The sequence below is a fragment of the Canis aureus genome, chromosome 7, assembly GCF_053574225.1.
Source record: "Canis aureus isolate CA01 chromosome 7, VMU_Caureus_v.1.0, whole genome shotgun sequence".
NCBI classification, from domain to species: Eukaryota; Metazoa; Chordata; class Mammalia; order Carnivora; family Canidae; genus Canis; species Canis aureus.
Window position 1 is genome coordinate 7,445,120 of NC_135617.1, and position 23,544 is coordinate 7,468,663.

Consider the following 23,544-nt stretch of genomic DNA (forward strand, 5'->3'; position numbering starts at 1 on the left):
CTAGTATCTCATTTTCTACATTCATTTGAAGTGCTATCACCAGTAATGTAATAGAAGCTGACATATATGGGCTTGACCTTGGCTTTTTAAAATCCTTGTTATATCTTGGCTATTCTTTACTAAATAAGGCAGTGTTTTTTTTGTACAACCCAGATTGTATATTTACTGGGGGCGGGGGCTTTTAGAAAATGATGGATCTTATGAAACGGCTAAAACTGCTTGAAATTACAATGCTTGGCACACTTTATTCACCGTCCTCCCAGGACTTCTTGTTCCAACCCAACATCTCAGGAGCAGAATGAAATGGTTGCTTAGATGCTTTGATTCCTCCCTCTAGGTTTATGTTCTCTGCATCTGGAGAGTCTGTGTTCACTTCTTCCTCTGTGTCCTAATACCACAATGGATGGACTCAAAGGAACTATCCTTTGTAGTTTGGCTCTTGTGACCGAATCTGCACCACTCATTCTGTGTCTTTAAACACCAGGGAAAGGTGCTTGGACGGGTACAGAAATTTTGCTTGTAACCAACCCCACCGTGCTGAGAGTGATTTAAGGAATGTAGTCTCTGGTCAGGCTCTGAAAAACCCTTTTTGGAATTGGGATCCTTGCTCATTGATGGTTGATTTCATGAGGCATATCCATATCACTTCCAGCTCTCAAGGCCACCCAGCTCCTTGGATCTAAGCTCTTTCGTTTTCTCTTGTTCCCATAGTGCCACCAGTTTTCCTTGCTCTGATTAACCTCACCAACATGAAAAATTCAAGGGAGCTGATGGGATTGTCGTGAGGTCTAAGTTTTCCAGTACTTTAAAGAAATCACTCCTTTGCCTTCAGGACTGCAAAGTTTCTGATGAGAGTCCTGCTATAATCCTTTTATTTGTTCTTCTCTATGTAATGTTTTTGTTGTTTTCTGGCTACCTTTAAGATTTCCTCTTAATTTTTTATTTTTAGCAGTTTTACTATGATGTGTCTAAGTGTATTTTTCTTTGTATTCTCCTTGAGATTCTCTGAGCCTCTTGGATCTTTTTGTTGTCTTTCATTAATTTTGGAAATTCTCATTCTACTATCAAATATCCTTCTGCCCTCTTCTCTCTTCTTCTGGGATTCCAATTAGATTTGTTAGGTGATATAATATTGTCCCACAGCTCAGTTGGATGCACACTTCTGTTGTACACTCTGACTTTCTTTCTGCGTTTCAGTTTGGATCATTCCTTTGTTTGTTTGTTTGTTTGTTTGCTTGTTATTGAAGAAAAAGAGAAAGAGTGAACAGGGGGAGGGGCAAAGGGAGAGGGAGAGGGAAAGCATCTCAAGCAGACTCCCTGCTGTGTATGAAGCCTGACAATGGGGCTCAGTTTCATGACTCTGAGATCATGATCTGAGCTGAAGTCGATAGGCAGTTGCTCAAGTGACTGAGCCACCCAGGCGCCCCAGTTTGGATCATTTTTATTGACCCGTTTTAGGTTCATTGATGCTTTCTTTTGCTGTGTCCCGTCTGCTGATGAGCCTATTGAAGTGATTCTTCATATCTTGATACTGTATTTTATTTTGAATATTTTCACTTAACTCTTTTTAAAAATACTATCTCTGCTGAAATCCTCCATCTGTCTTGTATGCTGTGCACCCATTCCACTAAATCTTAGTATTTTATTTTTTAAAAGATTTTGTTTATTTATTTATTTTTTTTTAAATGTTTTTTAAATTTTTATTTATTTATGATAGTCACAGAGAGAGAGAGAGAGAGAGAGAGGCAGAGACATAGGCAGAGGGAGAAGCAGGCTCCATGCACTGGGAGCCCGACATGGGATTCGATCCCAGGTCTCCAGGATCGCGCCCTGGGCCAAAGGCAGGCGCTAAACCACTGCGCCACCCAGGGATCCCGATTTTGTTTATTTATTTGAGAGAGAGGACACAAGCCAGGAGAAGGGTAGGGGGCAGAGAGGAGCAGACTCCCCACTGGGAAAGGAGTCTGATGTGGGGTTTAATCCCAGAACCCTGGGATTATGACCTGAGCTGAAATCAAGAGCTGGCTGTTCAACCAGCTGGGCCACCCAGGTGCCGCAGATCCTTTATTTTAACCACAGTTATTTTGAAGTTCCTATTAGATAGTATCAATATGTGGGCCATCTCTGGATCTTGTTCTGTTGACTACTTTATCTCGTGACAATACATTTTTGTCATTTTCTTCTTGATTTTTAATTTGTCTTTTAATTTTTGGTTAAATGCCAGATATTGCATGGAAAAGAACGGTAGAAACTGAGATAAATAGCATTCATACCTGCAAATGGGCAAACCTTTCTATGAGGCTATTAGCATGGAGGGAACTGAATTTCTCCTGCTAGTAGTTGATCTGGACTTGGGTTTTACTGTTAATATCATTACCTTCAGTATACCATAGTTTTCAAATTGCTCCAGTGGGGGGACTGCTGCCATTTTGTGTTTGTTGTGTGCCCTGGAATGCCAGAGGATTTTTCTCTGTTCCTATTTCACCATCAGCTCTCAGCAGATTGTGTGTACCTGTGCAACAAGTGGGGTCTCTCTCCATGGTCCTATCCCTCCTTCCGCTGTGGAGTTATGTTGCTGGTTTCTTTGCACAAGGCTTATGGTTGGGGCCGGCAGTCTCATGCAGGTCCTGGGCTCTTGAGTTTTAGGGTGGGCCTCCCGCTTCCCATGGCAATCAGACTTTGCATTGTAATGGGGTGAGGTCTTAAATGGGAGTGAATTTTCTGTCCTTCTCTCACTGGTAACAGACCTCTGCTTTGTATCACCCAAGGATCCTGGGGACTGGTGGCTTTCCTGCCTTCCTGCAGCATCTGATGGCTTTTGCTTCAACTCCTCTTCTACCACAGCCAGTCTTTTCTTGGGACCAGGGGTCAGGAAGGTTTTGTACCAGTGCTCTAGTGGCAGATGGCTTTTTCTTTGTATAGAAGATGGGCATGGGTTTTATGCCTCTCTCCCATTGGTAGCTGGTTGTCATCTGCTCATCTTCCCCAAAGGGAGGCTCTTTCAATTCTCCCCTAGTCTTTCATGAACACCCAGGGAGGCCTATGGAAAAGTGCTGGCAAATGGGGCAGACTGCTTGTATCCATGGCCCCCAGAGATTCTAAGTTGTCATACTAGCCCACAATTGGTCTTTAAGCTTTTGTTAACATTTCAGTTTTTCTTCTCTTACTTTTTTGGTTACTACTCTTCCTCCTGTACTCTGTCCAAAGCAAAACACTTTGTAGGAGCAGTGCTTATGGCTTTCTATATCTTAAGTGGGTCTAGAATTCACTGATTGCTTCTTTGTTGTCAACTCTAAGTTTTTACTTGACAGCAAATTGCTTAGTAGTTCATTCAATACGTTCAAAAAGGTAAAACAGGCAGTGAGCCTTAGTTGACTGGAATTGTGGCAGTTGGAGGTCCCAGTACACTGCAATCATGTCTGTTATGTCCTATAACAGAAGGGCCACTGTGGCCATGAATGGGAAGAACTGTGTGACCATCACTGACGAAAGGTGCTGTGGGATCCAGTCCCAGATGGTGACCATAGACTTCTAGAAGATCTTTCCCATGGGCGATTGACATTACATAGACCTGGCTGGGCTCACCACAAATGTCCAGACTGTTGCCCAGCACCTCAAGTTCCAGCTGAACCTGTATGAGCTGAAGGAAGGTCGGCAGATCAAGCCTTATACCCTCATGAGCATGGTGGCCACATCTTGTATGAGAAGTGGTTTGGCCCCTACTACACAAAGCCAGTCATCATGGGGTTGGACCTGAAGACTAAGCCCCTCATTTGCTCCCTAGGCCTTATCTGCTGCCCCATGGTGACTGACAACATCATGATCCATGCACCTGCTCCAAACAAATGTATGGGGTGTGTGAGCCCTCTGGGGGCCTGACATGAATCCAGAACACCTGTTTGAAACTATCTCACAAACCATGCTGAATACTGTGGATCAGGATGCACTGTCAGGCATGGGAGTCATTGTCCGCATCATTGAGAAGGACAAAATTACCACCAGGACACTAAAGGCTGGAATGGACTAACTTTCTGTTCTCAGAGACTACTTAAAAAAGATGAATAATTTTGCTATCAAAAACAAAACAAAAGGTAAAGAGGTAAAACAAAAAAGAAGATTGGCAATTATGAAAGCCAAAGAAAGGAGTAAAATCCCAAATAAAAAAATATGATAGCTGAAATTAAGTCCGTGGAAGGGTTTTAATAGTAAATAAGTCCTAGTTAAAGAGTCAATTCAAAATCTGTTAGAAGAATATCTCTGGAAGGAAACATTTAAAGAAAAAAGTTTGGAAATACAGATTGGGTAGGGGATATAGGGGGTGCATTTAGAAGATTTAATATAAATGTAGTTAGAGTCTCTGAAGCAAAGGAGAAAGAAAATACAATGGGAGCAATTTCTGAAAAGCTAATAGCTGAGAATTTTCCAAAATGGTGAAAAATGTCACAAATTAAGCCTAACCAGAATTTAAAACAAACCAAAAAACCTAGTCACATTCATTGCATATGAAAACCAAAGTGCAAATCTTATAAAACAGCTAGAGAAAAGATATGTTACCTTTAAAAGAGCAATAATCAAACTTATTGCTTGTTTCTCAAGAGAAATAATGAAAGCCAGAAAGACAAATGAAATATCTCCAAAGCTCTAAAAGAAAATAACTGACAACTGAGAGTTATATGCCCAGCCAAAAAATTCTTCAAAATTAAAAGGGGAATAATGGCATTTCTGGACATAAAGACAAAATTCTCACAAGCAGGCCTACATATTAAAGGAATAGCTAAAAACAGTTTTTCAGGCAGGAGTAAAATGAACCTAGATGGAAACTCAGAGGTATAGGGAGAAAATATATGGATAAATTTAATAACAACTGCATACAACAATAATATTCTGTGGGATGTCTCTATATATATCCTTTCTACTCATTTATCTATCTAGATATATGAGAGAATGACTAGAATGAAAACATAACAATGGCATAAAAGTCAGGAGGGGATTATTTTTGGAACAAAATGTTTTAAGGTCATTGCATTATCTGAAAAGGTTATTTCTTTAGGCTCTTCCTGGAAGTAGAATGAACTGTCAGGTGGATACTGGTAAAGAACTTCGTTGTTTTCAAGTTGGACTGACGATACATTCTGATGAAGATACATCCAATTCCATTCCTTTCATTGCCTCTTTGAGGATTTTTTTTTTTTTTTTTTCTGCTCCTGACTCTTCATATTTCTTCAGGAAGCAACTTGCTAGAAGCGAAAAAGCAAGAGCTTTAGAATCAACCAGACCCGGGCTTAAACTCCTGTTTTTCCCCTTACTTGGGCCTTCACTTTGAGAGGGCTGTGAAAAGGGGAGGTAATCAGAGTGACTTCACAAGATAATTGTGCAAATTAAATGAGAATAAGTATACGAAGAGCCTACAGTGCAATGCCCAATATCTAGGACTTCATATTGCTCAGTAAGTGCTAGTTTTTTTCACTTATGGACTGCACTATGCAATGGGCAATTGCTTATACACCCTCTCACATTATTTCCTAGGTTTCTAATATTTTTTATTATTATCCCCCCTCTTCTGACTAGATTGTAATCTCCTCCAGTTTTGGGACAATATATGTCCCTTTCCTCTCATACCCCTAGTTCAGTGAATGGTGTTTGCGGTAAGAGTAATACTTGCTTGAGGCAAGCACAATGAGATAAAATACATTCCTGCACTATACATTATGTTGGAAGGTGTCTTCATAGCAGGTCCACCCAGAAGGATATTTAAGACCTTGAAGAAAAGTGCTTCAGCTGCCCATGAGAAGCATAAATGGTGAAAACATCTTTAATGGAAAGAGAGAAGTGCCATTTTACCACTCAGGAACCCTCCAGTTTAAGCCTTAAAGATTCCAGGCTGGAGGCAATGTTGAGTATCATGGATTGCTGCCCTGAAAACTAGCATCTTAAGTTATATGTAATACCTTTTCTGGGCAAAAGGCCCATCTACTTAATCTCTGCTAGATGAGTATATATTAGATCTGACTGTTGAAAAATACCAAGTTAAATCAGACAGTTAAGAAAAAATCAACATGATGCCCATAACTGGCTTAATTTATCTTTCCTTTCAGTAATCCCACATATTACCTACTTATTTGCTGTAATGAACATGCCATTCAGCTAAAATAAGATTAACTGCTTAAACCGTGGCATTACAGGCAGAGAACTTTAATGCTGCTTTGTGTTTCATTGTTAAGTTCAGCAGTTAAACGATACGGTGTTGTCGTTTCTTCCTTTGTAATCAAGATGGTTTCACTTAGGATTAGTGCTCCCCAGCCGATTCTCCCGATGGAACATTTGAAGCAGCAAATTTATATGTCTAGGTTACAGCCTGGCAGCAATAATAACCTTCAGGATCAAACCTGTTGGCCTCATCAACACTCAAATTGCACTGCTCTTTGTGAAGCCCCCCTCTGCTCTAATGGTGATGGGAATCTCGCCTGCCATGCAGAGTACGGAAGGCAAATTGAAGAGGGCTTGGCCGTGCATCTGGAAAATAGCACTGTGATGACTCAGGTGGGATCAGAGTGCAGAATGTTAACCTAAGTTCCTCCCAAGTGAATGAACATTCACTTGTTCTCTGCATCAAGATCAAATCCTACTTCAATGGAGCTTTCCTAGATTGTTCCAGCCCCCACTCATCTCTCTTTCTTTGAAGTTTAATTGCAATTATAGTTCTCTCTACATCAGGCCATTTACGGATTTATAATGGTTCATATCATTATTCTATATGGGCTAACACTGTCCCTTCCGTTAGGGGAGTCCAGGACTAACGTCTACATGGTCCTGGGCCCCAACGGGCATATGATTTAACAATTGCTCACTGACTGAAAGAAGCATCCTCTGTGATGTGACCCATTATGATTCTGCCCGGATGGTCCACAGCAGGGACTGCCAGCCTCAGCTGAGCCTGCGAGGAGCCCCCATCCTTATCAGGCCTTGTCTTCCGTGGAGCATATTCCGTTTTGGTGGCTCAGCAGAGAATCAAAGACAAAGAGAATGAACATGGTGACCGACAGGTTTGTTCATCCTTTCATTGATTTTTTTTTTTCACGTAGTAAACATTTATTAAATGCCTACTGTAAACCCAAGTAGTTTCAAAACTCTAAAAACTGAGAAACTTCTTGCTGACCATTTTGGTGGATTTGGGGAAAACAGTTTAAAGGAGCTAGAAGAAAACTTTCTTCTCACAGACTTATCCTTCAGCCCCAGTTTTTGGGCAGGAGCACCTTCCATAATGCTTCCTTTCCTCTGTTTGTTTATTTGCCTCTTCTTCCCATTCTCACTTCTCCTCCTCCTTCTCCTCCTCAAACCACTCTGATAGATGGGATTGCTCCTCCCCTGCCTCCCTGGCTGTGATAATAGCAGGCTATTGAATTTTCCTGTGTGAAACTGGTTTGCTTAGGTCTCTGCCAGGCAGGCTGCACTTGCTAGGTTGGATGGATTCCAGGTATGCTCCTCTGGATAGGATTTAGTGTGGGTCAGCACTCCTCAGTAGGTAGGATGAGGATGAGGAGGGAAGAGGGAGCTTAGGTTGGTTCTGCCCTTTCTGACTAACGAATTCGATAAATTATTTAATGAATTATAAACAGGGAGCCCTACCTTGGATCTACTCCCAGCCCAAAAATTGTTGACCATGTTTTGACTTCCTCAGGGGACAGCCAGAGCCTCAATTGTCCATAGAATGATCTGAGGCTGCCCTGGGTGTGTCAGAGTAGTTGCCATCCAAGCTGGACCTCTTGAGAAAACCTGAGGTCACTCCCTTGATATCTGTGAATCCAATAGTGAAGCATCCTATTCCCTGCTTCCTTCATTTTTCTGGCAGATATAGGGGATACACTAGAATCATAGACTGTTGGAACCAAGAGGGGCCTTCATCACCCTTTATTACAGGCTTCCTTATTTCTCAAGTGTAGAAATCACAACAAGTCAAATGGTTTACCCAAGTAGACGAAGCTGTAGTGACAAAGCCAAGGCTGTGACCCATGTTCCCTGTAGCTGGGACTACATCATGCCATCTCTCAAAAATGGAGTTGATGCCAGTGAGCAGATACTGCAGTGCTAATGACAAGTGAGGTATACAACAGGAATGGGAAGCAGGTGACAGAGATTTACTCCAAGGTTGTTTTCAGGGGACACAGTAGAAAAGGGTTGAAAGTAGGAATCTACCAATTTCCATCACTCTGTTCTCATACCTCCCTTTACTGCCTCTCAATCCCTTCTCTCTAGACTGACACATCTCTTTTCCTTCCTCTTACAATTTCAAAAGCAAAAACTACCAGTGTCAGAAGGACAACAACAAAACTGAGCAAAACTGGTTTCTTTGACATTCTCTACCATCTCTGATTTGTTCGTAGTTTGCTAATAAATCTTTATCAGATACCAATGTGCTTAAGTGTTCATTTCATTGAATTTGCTGTGGACTCATAGTCTCTTTCTAATGGGAAGAGCATATTTTTTCCCAGACTTCTTTTGATTACAAGTGGTGGCAAAAACCCAACTCACACTAGCTTATGCATAAGAGGAGATTTATTGGACTCCATAGCTGGAAAGTCCAGGAAATGATCTCACTTCTGGTTTGACTGGACTCAGGAACTCAACGGGTTGCCCTATGCACCCTTCACCCACTTATCTATGTTGCTTTCATGCTTGTAGACAGGTGCTCTTCATGTAGAAAGAAAAAGGCTGCTGGCAGTCTTCATTCACATACTTCCAAAAAGTAACTCCCCTTCTCCTCTGGCTCCGAATTGAGAAGTCTTAGAAAAGGGCTCTAATTGGCCTAGACTGGGGCACCTGTTGCCCATCCCTGGCCCAATCACTGTGCCTAAGAGAATGAAGTACTGTGATCGTCTGGGCCTAAGGTTCTAGGCTGTTCCTACCACTAGCACACACACTCATATCTCTGTTCGTCTGTTCAAATGGCAGAGTCCTTCAATTTGACAGTCTTGCCAATCATACAAAGTGGCAGAGGAACAAATACCTACAAAGACAAAATTGAAAGATAGTTATCTGAGAAGACAAAATTGGCAGATTCCTACATTCAACCCCTTCCTACTGTGTCCCCTGAAAACAATCTACTTCTAAATCCTTTGGAGTAGGTCTCTATCTGTCATCTGCTTCCCATTCCTGTTGTATACCTCACTTGTCATTAGCACCGCAGTATCTGCTCACCGGCATCAACTCCATTCTCTTTCTCCTGATCACTTAACACCTATTTTGCATATTCAATTAAAAATCTGTTTTGAGTCCTATGAATTATGGAGATGGCCACAGGGAAACAGAACGGACTTGCCAGGCAATTGCCATGGGTACCCATTGAATCCACGCCCGAGTGGTTAAAGATAAACATCAGACTGTTTTACTAGGCTGTCTTTATCCTTCAGGTATGAAATGTATTCTGTAATTCCAGTTACTGTCAATGTTGTATTTATTTATACAGATTTATGCTCTGATTGCTTGGTATGTTTGGGCAGGGGCAGCAGTCTAAAACAAGGTCTACTGATTGCTCAGGTTTGGAAATTGTGAGCTGAGTAGAGTTTGAGGTGGGGCAAAATAGGATACAGTACAGCTTTCTGGTTTCCTTTTGATTTCACACCATACCATTTCTGGAGGCTGAAAACTAAAGTGCCCTTTTCTACTGTCAAGATAGCATTGTGGGTTTCTTTTTTTTTTTTTTTTTAATGTCTGCCTCTGTTTTTGTATGGTGAGGAATGTTTTTGTATGTTTTGTATGGTGAGGAAGAAGAGTGGTAGAAAGGAAGGTGGTAGAAGTTACTCGTAGCCCCCAATAGTTGCTCTACATTTCTTCTATAGTTAATGTAGTTTGAGCTGGACATGTGACTTCCCAGGATAAAGTCAACATTTCCCAGCCTTCTTGATTACTGGAGGTTGGCGGGGCCAGTGGTTGCCATCTGACTAAGTTGTGGCCCATGGGCTCACAGCAGAAATGTCTAATGGCAACTTCTGGGATTCCTGTTTTAAGAGAGAGCCAATGCCAGCCAATGTAAAGGAACAACTCCCAAGCTTCTCATTTACTCCTGTTCTACTATCTTACTTCCCTCACTTCTGACCCTAGATGTGTAAGTTTTCCACATAATTGAGCAATTCTCTGGTACCCTCAGGGTGTCCTACAATTTAAATCAGTTTTGACACTATCTGCCTGGAATTAGTGTCAGATCCCACAGGCTAAGGGCTTAATTCCACAGAACTGCCCGCAACCTCTCACTTCAGATGCCAATCACAAGTCCGGTGTTGTTCCCTATACTTTGGACTCACTGGCTCTAATCGGGGTTCCCACAACCCTCTTTTTGGGTTTGATAGTTTACTAGAATGGCTTTAAAAAGTCAGGGACACACATATTTGTCAGTTTCTTGTATAATTAAGAATACGATAAAGAATACAGTTGAACAGATAAAGAGATACATGGGAGAGGTCCAGAAAGGTCCTGAGTGCAGGAGCTTCTCTGTCCCTGTGGAGTTGGGGTACATCACCCTCCCCACATGTGGATGTGCTTACTGACCCACAAACTCTCTGAATCCCCCATATTTTGGTGATTATTATGAAGGCTTCATCACATAGCTATGATCGGCTATCACTTCAATGTCTAGTCCCTTTCAAAACTTCCCAGAGGGATCCCTAGGTGGCTCAGTGGTTTAGTGCCTGCCTTCTGCCCAGGGCGTGGTCCTGGGGTCCTGGGATCGAGTCCCACATCCGGCTCCCTGCATGGAGCCTGCTTCTCCCTCTGCCTGTGTCTCTGCCTCTCTCTGTGTGTCTCTCATGAATAAATAAATAAAATCTTAAAAAAAAAAAAAAAAAAACTTCCCAGAGAATAGGAGGTGGGATTAAAAGTTACAAGCTTTTAATTATGGCTTGATCTTTCTGGTGACCAGCTCCCATCCTGAAGCTATTCAGAAGACTACCAAGAGTTGCTTCATTAGAACAAAAGACACACCCAGGAAATTCCAAGCAATTTAGGACTGTGTGTCCAGGGCTGGGGGTCAAAGACCAAATATTAGAACAAAAGATGCTCCTAGTGCTCTTATCACTTAGGAAATTAGAAGGGTTCTAGGACTTCCGTGCCAGGAACTGAGAAGCAGAGGCCAATATACATATTTTCTATTATTTCACAAAATCTTTTATCTTTCCCCTTTCTCTCCATCCTGCTACTTGGAATATGGCTGTCATGGCTGGAGCTCCACCTTGAAAGAAAGGACAGCAGAGCAATCAGCCTGAGTCCTTGCTACCATGGAGCTCCCTGCCAACTCAGGACTGCCCACTCAGATTTTATGTGAAGGAAGAAGAAACTTTCATCTTGCTTGGACTACTATTATTTGGAGTTTGGGGTCATTCACAGATAAACCAACACCAGCTGATTCAGTAGATTTCAGGTGAACAGATGAGGAATTCCAGTTTGCGCTAAAGGGACAAGACAATGTAATGTGTTATATTGCCCAGGACGTGTGAATATGTGAAAGCCTGGTGTGAAAAGAGTGAAAAGTTAGGTATCTGTTTTGGGGGGACTTGGTAGGGGCAATGCTGCTCCTAAAGGTGACCAACTTGGAACTCCTTTCTTTCTCTGCTATTGGCCCTTAATCTACCAGTACAGATCCCTCGAGCATCCAATGTCCATATTGATAAAATAATGTTCTATAATGTGCTTGTCTTTCATTTCTTATTTATGAAAGGACTAACACTAAGCAATTCATAGAGAGACACAGATGCAGTCAGTTTGAAAACTGAAATATACTTAAAGATAAAAATAATAAAAACAAGAGCTCCAACTTACTGACAATCTTTGATATTTTAGGCACTGTGCTGAGTATTTTACAAACATTATGTCATTTAATCCTGACAACAATCTGATGTGTTAAAATACTGTTTTTAGCTCCATTTTCTGGATAAGAAAGCTGATATTTAGAAAGGTGAAGCATACTTAGAATCACACAATTAATAAGAACGGATCTGCATGATTTCAAAACCCGTATTTCTACACAATCCTCTGAAGCTGTGAAGAAAATATATTTTATTAACTCAAGCTCTCTTTTAACAGCTTCATTCTGCAAATGAGTGGCAGTTGGTTTATCAGTCAGGTTGCCCACAGGAAACAGAATTCACCCCAGATAGTTCTATGAAGAGACTGGAACAAAGAGGCTACCTTCAGAGGTGGGGGCAGGGTTGAGGACATGAACAAAGGGATTTTGGGTCTGACACTGGCAGGAAACCATTATTTCCCCTAGGGCTGAAGGGGCCAAGGGGAGGAAAATCGGTTTTGGAGCCTGGTGAGAGCTAGAGCATGAAAGATGGGCCACCTGAGGGGAGCCAAATGTGTGGAAGGTCACAGCTACCCACAGAGACACAGCTCCTAAGCAGGGAGGGCAGAGAATAAGGCCTGATTGCTCTCTCCTCCCATCCTCTCCTCTGAAGGGGGCCAGTTTCCTTGGGCATGGAGCAGGGCTGGGAGGGATGGAGAATGAATCGTGAAGGCAAGCAGAGGAATGATAACCAGCCCACTCCATCTCTGAGCTACAACAGCTCTGTAATCCAGCCATCATTCAGACTTTGATTTAAAAAATGGTCTGTTAGGGCAACTCTTCTAGGGACAAATCCTGCAGGACCAAGGGCAGCTTTCAGAGTTTGATACCCCCACTTTCTTATGCCGCTGAGCAAGGATAGCCCTGCAGAAGGCAACCTGCTGGACACTGTGGGCAGTTTCATCTTGCAGGCCCAGTGCTTTCCTTGATGGGACTTCTCCAGGAGCCTTTAGGACAGTCTCAGCCTTTATGGCCGAATCCCTTCACGCCATAGGGAGGAGAAGCACCCATCAGAGTATAGAGTAGATGATGATCAGTAAGAAGCTGTTTCAATGATTAACACATATTTCTTACTTGGGCCTAGTGTAATCATTTATTTTTTGAAACGCCATGACTATTTCATCAGTAAAACCCAAAAGCTTGTTTCAAACTGTGGTAGACAGACACTTCCTTTTTTGTTTTTTTTTAAAGATTTATTTATTTATTTGAGAGAGAGTGAGCAAGCAAGCACATGCTAGCACCAGGGGGAAGGGGGCAGGAAGGGGCAGAGGGAGAGGGAGGGAGAGAGACTCCTTTCTTTTTTATATATATATATAATTTTACTTATTTATTTATTTATTTTTATTTATGATAGGCACGCAGTGTGAGAGAGAGAGAGAGGCAGAGACACAGGCAGAGGGAGAAGCAGGCTCCATACACTGGGAGCCCGACGTGGGATTCGATCCCGGGTCTCCAGGATCGCGCCCTGGGCCAAAGGCAGGCGCCAAACCGCTGCGCCACCCAGGGATCCCGGGAGAGAGACTCCTAAGCAGTCTCGGTATGGAGCATATTTTTGTTTTCTTTCAGAACATATTTTATAATCACTGGCTAAGAAAAAAATCGATATTGTGAAGAGAAGGAAAAGGTACATATAAGTCTCCGAGAGGCACAAGCGATTAAGTGACACTGCCCACCCAGGGTGCAATCTTGTTTTCATGAGAAAATACCTGGAAAAAAGTCAGCAGGCTGCACAGTCCAACTCAAGGCTTTTATAAGCAGATATTGCCACCTTTGGGGGCCGCTAGAACATAAAAGCAAATCCTTGGGCAAATTATTGAATGGTACTCTGAGGAATTATGAAAATAATGAGTAATTCTCCTTTTCAAACACATGATGACACCACATTATATCTCAGTGTTTGTGGTTAAGTTTTATTTTAAAAACATTTTTGAAGTTATATTTTTATAAATTGTTTTTCTAATTTTGTGTTCTTTCCCAAAGCAGTTTTGTCACATTTTTCTGTTTGTATTGGTCACTAAAGGGCTAGTTTATATATAAAATATATATTATTTATTTATATTTATTATATATAAATATATTAAATATAATCTATTTAAATATATTATATATTTATTATATATTATATATTTCTATGTAAAAATATATTTATATATGTATATATATGTTCTGGTTTCAATGGACAAAACACAAAAACTTCGGAGAAAAACATTTCTTTCTTACTGAAAAATATGTATTTCAGGTCTTTAAGCTTTCATTTGGGCTCTTGCCATGCCACACAAAAAGCAAATGAAATTCTCTGAAGAGAAAGGTGTTGCCATTGATGGAGAATTTCTTGTAGCAGAAGAGTGCTTAAGGGGAAGTGGGTGGACCCCTGGGTGCCCCAGGACCTGACCCTGGAGTTTTAGACTCCTTGCATGGAGCCTGCTTCTCCCTCTGCCTGTGTCTCTGCCTCTCTCTCTCTGTGTTTCTCATAAATAAACAAATAAATAATCTTTAAAAAAAAAAAAAAAAAAGAGGAAGGTGGGATTACTCAATAAGTCAGTATTTTCCAAAAAGCGCTGTGCGGAATTCCAGTCTTCTTTTTTCTTCCCCCCTGGAATTCTAGTCTTAAGCGATGCTACACACACACATTCTTTTGGAGATTCCTAATGTACATTAACATATTAAAGGGTCTGAGAATTGCTATAAGAAAGTAATCTGCTTAGCATTTGTTTTACTCACCCTTTTTTTTCCTTCCCACAAAACCTTATTAATCCCCCATGTAGGTTATTAAGAAAAATTTAAAACTATGTTTTGGGGAATGTGGCCTTGAGCTAAGGTTCCTCTGACTTCAGTATACTTCACTATAAAGATTTTTGTTGTCAAATTATTTTGAAATGTTTAAGCCATCCCGGGAGGACTCTGGTTTCAAGAAAGCTTCTTTGGGGACCAAGTTTAATGTTTAAACTGGAGGACCCGTCCATATGTCACATGACCGACCAGCACCAGCAAGAACATCTGGGACCCCTGCTTAGTTCTTTGCCCTGTTCACAACCTGAGTTTCTGAGAAGTTCCTGATCTTCGTGGCCTGAACTCTCCTTTTAGCTCTTATTTTTGGCTTCATAAAAATCCCTCAAGGGAAAAACCAAAACAAAGTACATTTGATACTCCTCTGGTGTTGGCTCCCTTCCCTCTGCTTTGATTCACATTTACCTCTTAAGTTCTATCTCCTTCCAGCACTTCAGAAATAATCCAACCAGATTCAGTTTATCCTAAAGGCCTGGTCCTGGATTGTGTCCACTCATTCATTCTCTGAAGACATATTTCTGGTTCCCTAAGAGATGCAGGCAGTGCGCCAGGCACTGGGGCTCCAGCGGTGACCCAGACGGGTATGGGCCTGACCTCACAGAGTTTCTGATCTGATGACCATGCCATTGAGGTGGTCTAGCGCCCAGACCAAGAAATAGGCAGATCTCAGGTCATAAAAACAGGGATTACTAACTTAAAGTTAATGGAGACTGGAACTTGATTGTACATAGGCAATTGCATTTTATTTAAAACTTAAAAATGTATATCCTTTTAATAGAGTGCTTATTGTTTCCTTGGTTTTAATTTTATATGAAAAACAAAGTTGACTATAAAAGCATGATGATTTCTGGGGCGCCTGGGGGGATCTGTTGGTTAAGTGTCTGCCTTTGGATCAGGTCATGATCTCAGGGTCCTGGGATTGAGCCACTTGTCCGGGCTCCCTGCTCTGCGGACAGTCTGCTTCCCCCTCTCCCTCTGCCCCTCCCCACTGCTTATGCTCGCTCTCTCCACTCCGCTCTCTCTTTCTTAAATAAATGAATAAAATCTTTTAAAAAAGCATGATTTCCTGCTTGATTAATTGTTCTTACAGATAATATAATCATAACCAAGTTTATTTGGTGGCTGCATATTCCAATTTTAGTAAGATAACTGGAGACCAATAAGAAACTTCTTTAGAGCTGGTGTCATAACTCAAAACTTTCATTTTAAAAAAATGCTTTGAGTCATTTTGTTTGTTTAAGTAATCTCTGTGCCCAGCGTGGGGCTCAAACTCAAGACCTTAAGATCAAGAATCACATGCTCCACCAACTGAGCCAGCCAGGAACTCCACTCAAAACTTTTAAATGCTAAATGAATAGTAGGTATTAATACGTGCAGAAAAAAAATATGAAGAACCTTTTTTATGTCCCAATTCTTTGGAACGGAGGATGGTGATTTTTTGCAAGGTGCTCCTCAGGATGGTTTTGGAGCCACTCACTGGGCTTGGATAACTTTGGAGGTGAGTGAGGTTTTTGAGAATAGGATCAGAAAACCTGTCTTCAAACAGACAGTGTAGCCTCTTTCTCTTCCTTGTTCTTCTTTGTGAATATGAAATTCTACTGATCTCAGCTTCTCCTTCCTCTCCCTGGTTTTGAGATGAATTGAACTACTTTTCAGAGACAGAGATTGGCAGCTGTTTGGAAGCTTGAGCTCTCCCCTGACTCATGGTGGATGAGGTTTGGGGGCAGGAGGTGAGGCGATGCTTTGGGAGGGGATCTGTGGCCACTTTCTCACAAGCCATTGTGAGTGACATAGCCTTTTGGGTCAAGATGTACTCAGGAGCAACTCAGGGAAATTCTCTACCAAATCTCATGTTCCTAGCACCAAAACCAAAAGAAAAAAAATTTAAGAACCCCTTTCCCGGGATCATGTGCTCATCTCCATAAAATGTCATTGTGCCCCGAGTAGGGAATTCTTGTTACAAAAATGAAAATCCATAAGTAAGTCCAGGGGATGTAATGTACAGCGTGATGATTATAGTTAATAATATGGCATTGTATGTTTGGAAGCTGCTAAGAGTAGATCTTAAAAGTCATCATAAGATGAGCAGCCCGGGTGGCTCAGTGGTTTAGTGCCGCCTTCTGCCCAGGGTGTGATCCTGGAGACCTGGGATCGGGTCCCATGTCGGGCTCCCTGCATGGAGCCTGCATCTTCCTCTGCCTGTGTCTCTGCCTCTGTGTCTCTCACGAATAAATAAATAAAATCTTAAGAAAAAAAGTCATCATAAAAAAAACAATTTTGTAACTGTGTGGTGACATGTTAGCTAGATTTTTGTGATAAATTTCACAATAATACAAATATTAAATCATTATGTTGTACAAATGTTATATATAAGTAAATGTTATATAAAAGGTAAAAATGTTATATAGATGCCAATTATATTTGATTAAAAACAAATGCAACAAAAAACTCCCCAAAACAAAAATGACAACCCAACTGCTTGCCAATCTACTCTCTAGCTAGCGTCACCCTTCTTGATTCTTGAGAGCTTTCTTCTTCAAAATGCACATCTCCCTTGGAGGAGTTACAGCTTATCACTGAGCATGTCCCAAGTTAAATGTCCTGATTTCCCATCTCAGTAAATGGCTACCAAGCTCACACACTTAAACTAGAAACCTTTTCCCCTGTGTTTCTTATAGAGTGCGTTACCCTTACTCATCAGTTTTTCCTCCAACATATATCTCAAGCCCAACTACTTCTCTCCCTCTCCACCGTCACCATCCTGGTCCAAGCCACCCTCACAGGTCATTTGCAATGTTTTCCAATGCATTCCCTCAGCACCATGTAACACCCCCCATCACCAAGTGCTATAATTGCTGTTTACTCACTTGCCTCCTCTCACATGAGTTCAGGGCCTGGTTTGTCGGAGAGATGAATGAATCTAAGTGACACTATCTTCTCAGCTGCTGGAGATGAGGCTGGAGATGAGGTTGTGAATTCTTTTTTTTTTTTTTAATTTTATTTATTTATGATAGTCACACACAGAGAAAGAGAGAGAGGCAGAGACATAGGCAGAGGGAGAAGCAGGCTCCATGCACCGGGAGCCCGACATGGGATTCGATCCCGTGTCTCCAGGATCGCGCCCTGGGCCAAAGGCAGGCGCCAAACCGCTGCGCCACCCAGGGATCCCGAGGTTGTGAATTCTATTTAGTATGCTAAAGACTATTCTTTCTCTAGGTCTGGTCTCTGGATACTTAAGAAAAGTCCAGAGATATATTTTGAAGGGTAACTTGACCTGAAATGAATCCTAATCAGTTTAGACAGAAAAATAAAAGACTTGATTTAGAACCAAGAAATTTTTCTGTGGCGCCTGGGTGGCTCAGTGGTTGAGCGTCGGCCTTCAGCTCAGGGTGTGATCCTCGAGTCCCCAGGATCGAGTCCTGTATCAGGCTCCCAGCATGGAGCCTGCTTCTCCTCCCTCTACTTATGTCTCTGCTTCTCTTTCTCTATGTCTCTCATGAATAAATAAATTTAAAAAAAATTTTTAAAGAAAATTTTCTAAGCTTCTCCTTTCAGAGTATCTTTGGTCTTTTTTATGTTGAAATCCTTGATGATGTATATTGCAAAGCACTTAAGAGATGATTCTGGATAAATTAAACAATGGTATACTTTTGAATTAAGATGATTGAGAACAGCTACACAGAGCAAAGATCCCTTTTAACCTTTTGGACCTCAGGATCAAGTTGTCATGTGAGGGGAGAAAGCTACCCTCACACCTAGATGGTTTGAGGGCCAGTTATGCTTCTTCCGTCCAGCTCTTGCCTTTCTCCAATGTACTGCAGCCCATTTGCACTTATACCAGCAGATGCATAGGAGAAAAGAGAAAAAGCCCAGAAAATTTAATTTAACATTGCTGATGTTTCACGAGGAACAGGTTAACACAGTACATACCCAGACTCGTTTTTCAAACCTTATTTTGTTTTTTTTCTTACAGTCTGTCTCTTCTTGCTTCCCTCATCTTTTAATATATTTCCTTTATCCGTTCTCAGAAACATCTTGCTTTCTAAAATCACAGACTCTTAGAGCTGGAAGGTCAGGAGACTCCCCAGTATCTGGTGTAATATCCCCTGCAGGGAAAACTGGCCTCAGAGAGTTGAAATGGTTTGCCCACAGCAGTTGGAAAGCAAGTCTTTGACCCCTGGCCCTAAATCCTTCCTCCCCTGTAATGCTACATTGCCTCTCCCAGAGAATAACGAGGAGAAAGAAGACTCAAGTGCTTGCAGGAAAAAAAAAAAATCTCTTTCTTTTGTTTGGAAAAAGTCAATAACAATATCACATATGCATTTGTGTTTTCAAAATATTAATTTTCTGAGTTAAAGAGCTAAAGCCCTGTAAAAGAATAAAAGAGAAATCCCAATTAAACCAAGAAATAAAAAAAATACTTTTTTTTTAATTTTTTTTTTTTATTTATTTATGATAGTCACAGAGAGAGAGAGAGAGAGAGAGAGAGGCAGAGACATAGGCAGAGGGAGAAGCAGGCTCCATGCACCAGGAGCCCGATGTGGGATTCGATCCCGGGTCTCCAGGATCGCGCCCTGGGCCAAAGGCAGGCGCTAAACCGCTGCGCCACCCAGGGATCCCAAAAAAATACTTTTAATATCAGTTTATCATTAGATTTCTGACTTGTTTCTCCAGTTAACTAATTAGTTGCCCAGTATTTCTTTTTTTTTTAAGATTTTATTTATTTATTTATTCCTGAGAGACACACAGAGAGAGGCAGAGACACAGGCAGAGGGAGACGCAGGCTCCATACAGGGAGCCCGACGTGGGACTCAATCCTGGGTCTCCAGGATCACACCCTGGGCCGAAGGCAGCGCTAAACCGCTAAACCGCTGAGCCACCCGGGCTGCCCTGCCCAGTATTTCTTAAGTACAAAGCTCTGATAATGTCCTTCTAATCACACTTTATAGAGCAGGGTGGGCACCTTCAGCCCTGGATGAATTAATTCAAGAGGCTTAGAACTCTTCGGCATGCCATACCTGTTTCTTTACTTTCTCTTAGTGGATTTGGTTCACTATTTTTCTTCTTCTACATTCTCAGGTCTTTGGAAGGTACCCATTCAAGTGTCTCTTTGTTTAGATATGCTATAAAAATTAAAATTGACACAAAAATGAAATATCAAATAGATTATCCTCGATAGAAATATTCCAAGGGAGGGTGGCTTCCAATTCAGTCTTTTAAATATAGCTTGGGAACATAGGACTTGTGGCTCAAAGGGGTTGACAGAGACTGACTTAATAATTGTCCATAGTAGAATGATCTGTAGAGATCCAGATTGCCCTCTCGGTACCCTGCAGAAGAGCCCACATGTATACAAATTGAAAGTATTCGCCAAATGTTCTATGAGACAGTCCTGGAGAACCACATGGTCAGCCTAAAGCCTGTGTGGCCCTCATGATCTGACCTCATCTGCTCCCCTGGGGCTCCTCACTGCCCGCTGTCCTCCCATTCACCAGCTATTTTCCATTCTACTCCTTGAATTCCACCTACGTTTCTCTGCCTGGAGGCCCTGCCCTTGCCCTCACCTGTTCTCTTGACCTGGGAATGCTCTCTGTTCCCAGGACTGACTCCTCATCCCAAGGGGAAGCCTTCCTGAAGCACTTAGCCTGAAGGAGGCACCACTTCTGTCCAGTCCATCTCCAGCCCATTGTCCTCTTTGTTTCCCTCATAGCTCCCACCATGATCTGAAATTATTGACTTAATTTTGTGCTGTTTGCACCTGCGCCATTCCCCTCCCCCAAGACGTGAAGCTCCATAAGAATCCGCTTGTCTTGCTCACCCTAAGTATCCCCAGTGTCTCAGATGGCACCTGGCATGTTGTAGATGCTTGATGAATATTTGTTGAATATATGAATTAATGAATCAAACAAGTTAGAGGATTGTGTACTATTGTTCAAACAGCGATGGGCTGTGCAATTACAATGTCCACCCAATTCAGAATTGCCTTCCAGGACTGAAACCTCCAAGGACATCAGTGTGGGAAGTGAGACACATAGACTCATCAGCCTAAGGCAATTGCTTCTAACCGGAACTTTTCCTAAACCTGGTCTGTACTCATTACAGTCCTTTGTGACATATCCTCTCACATATCAGTTTAAATTCCTCAATGAGAAAATGCCCAAGCAGTATTGCAAGGTGTGATGTACATTTTAATGGTAGGTTCTGAGGACACAGAGATGAGGAAGCCTCCATCCTTTTCCTGAAAGATCTTGTAGTCTAACAGGAGGAAGACATAAGAGGCTTTAATGTTTATAAATCGCCTAGACAACAGGATTTTCATTAGCACATGAAGCAGTCTTAGTAGTGTTGTTCTAGGATATAAGATGTTGAAATGATTCTTGAGTCCTTCACCTTTTGAAACCTAGGACACTTTAGATTCCACTAAAGTGTCTAGTGTTTCAAAACTGATAATGATTTTTTTAAAACCTACCCATTACTGAGCTCCTGTTATATGCCAGACCTTGCCCTGGGCATTTTTTTTTTTTTTTACAGTTTTTCTTCCAAGGTAGTTCCAATTATATTTATACTCATTTTTTACCTATGATGACACTGAAACTTCGGAAAATTCAGTACTTTGTTCAAGGTCACACAGCTAGTAAGTGAAAGCCATGAATCAAATCCTGGTCTTGTCTTGTCTTGTCTTCCCCTTCTCCCTTCCCTTCCCCTTCCCCTTCCCCTTCTCCCTTCCCTTCCCTTCCCTTCCCTTCCCTTCCCTTCCTTCCCTTTCCTTTTCTATCAGGGCAATTTTTTTTTTTTTATTGCAGGTCTCTTTTTAATATAGGCTAACAGGAAACCTATCCCCAACCTTACAGATTGCACACATATACATACCCATTTCCACACTTCCCTTACAGCGAAAAGTTCTCTGACAAGATACCAGAATGCCAAGAGAGACAATGTTTTAATGGCTGGGCCTTGAGGACAACTCTGGTGGCATTTAAATCTCAGTGCCAAATGCACCAAGAGTTCTCTGCCACTATAATTTTTGGATCAGTCTCTTCAGGAGTCAGGCCATGGATAAAGCAGGATGGTGTCTCCCAATCTCTCCTATAAACCCCAGTGGTAAACAAGATTTCTTTTTGTTCTGGACTTTCCATGGATCCATCTTTCCATGATCATGTGCTTCCTTTTCCCTTAGGAACCACCCAAGGAAGAGTTAAGGGAAAGATCAAAGAACTACTGCCTTGTTACTGGTACAATGCTCTGGAGTTCTGCAGAATGGAAACCCGGAACAGATTCATTGGCTGATGCTCCTTAATAACATGAGAAAGAAACTACTGGAGGTGTGTTCAAAAAGAGGAAGTGCATTTCCTTTCAGAATGCGACCTCAGGAACCCATACACCAAAGCTTAGAGCTACTTTGGAAGACAGTTGGACAAATGTCCAAAAACTCTACTAACTGCTGAACTGAACTACTCTGAGTCACTTCCACTCCTGAGCACATCATTTTCCTCTTGAAAGCCCCTACCTATTACTTGACCATTTTTTGACAGTTTATACAAACTGATCCCAGATTATAACCTTTAAAGGGTCTCTTGTACAATTCCACAGAAAGACTTCTGACTCTTGATGCTTAGAGCTAATGAGGAGAGGTGCTAACTCCAGGTGTTTCTTATGCCAGAGCCCATGTTCCTGGTGCTCTGCTACAGGCTTTTGTTTTGAATATTCCAGGATGCAGTTCTTCCAGTTTTCCTTACAATGGATCTCTTCCCAATTTCCCTTTGCTGCTCATGTCAAAGAACATTTATACGTACCAGGTCAAAACTTTATAGACCCAGGATGCTGGCAACAAGGAAGACCAGATCAATAGGCTTATTAGAAGGATGAACTAAAGTATCTACCATGATTATTTTTGTAATCTGGTCAGTTAATAAATGACTGCTTTCAAATGGAAAAAAAAGAATGGTGCAGTCCAACGGCTCTTTGTACTGATAGAACCATTAGAGAACATTGTAGAAGTTCTAAGGCTACCTTAAAGACATGCGGCAGAAATAACACCAAATAATTAACTGCAGACATAACTGACACATGACTCTTAATGGGCTCAGCTTCTGCTTCCCCTTTTGCAACTGCAAAGCCTTTCTGGGTGACACACCATTTATTCCCTAGGTCTTTCCAGATTCCTGTCATCTCTTGCTTTAGCCTAGGTATTTTTGGTCCTAAACAGTTATTCAAAATGTATTAATCGATGAAAAGTAGCTGTATCTTCCAAGGGGTATGACTTCCCTGATGACTGGGCAGCAGTGAGGGCTGGTTTCCCAGTGAAGCCAAACTGTCCCTCCACCACAGGGATGCAGTTCCACTCCTCCCATTCCCCTCCCCCCCGTATATATGGTGTTCATAGTATTTTTTATTTCAGATATTACTACTTGGAAAATTATGATTTCATTCCTGCTAATTAAGTCTTATACATATGATTTGCACGTCACATCCCCCAGTGAGTTTCCCCTTTATAAACTCTGGGCTGTTTGGACAGGTGCAGAAACAGGCAGAGAGGCTGGAGTTGGTGGAAATGAAGACAGTCACTCCCTCTCTCCCACCAATACCGTGCAGCCAGTGGCAGGGCACAGCTGGGAAAGTGCAAACATGAGGGAGGAAAACTTATAATAATAATTTTTTTAAAAAGTTTTTATTTATTTATTCATAAGAGACAGAGAGAGGCAGAGACATAGGCAGAAGGAGAAGCAGGCTCCCTGTGGGGAGCCCGATGCAGGACTCGATCCCAGGACCCCGGGATCACACCCTGAGCCAAAGGCAGATGCTCAACCACTGAGCCACCCAGGCGTCCCACTTGTAAGAGTAATTATAAATTCTGCCAAGGGAATAAAATTGAGTTTCCTTAAACCACTTTGGAGCAGAAGGCAAACATTAAATTATCTTTCAGC

General features: G+C 41.8%; 1 long non-coding RNA gene and 1 pseudogene across 2 annotated transcripts; one reads left to right on the forward strand and one right to left on the reverse strand.

The window, feature by feature from the left end:
* The first annotated feature begins 1,882 nt into the window (after nucleotides 1–1,882).
* Nucleotides 1,883–23,327, forward strand: LOC144317035 (proteasome subunit beta type-3 pseudogene; annotated as a pseudogene). The gene is made up of 2 exons (XR_013382911.1): nucleotides 1,883–7,043; nucleotides 21,798–23,327. The product of XR_013382911.1 is annotated as a proteasome subunit beta type-3 pseudogene (transcript).
* On the reverse strand, nucleotides 8,492–20,271 carry LOC144317036 (uncharacterized). The gene is made up of 4 exons (XR_013382912.1): nucleotides 20,185–20,271; nucleotides 19,639–19,743; nucleotides 17,488–17,577; nucleotides 8,492–9,004 (listed from the first exon to the last, which is right to left on the reverse strand). It is a non-coding gene; the product is annotated as an uncharacterized LOC144317036 (long non-coding RNA).
* Nucleotides 23,328–23,544: the final 217 nt, after the last annotated feature.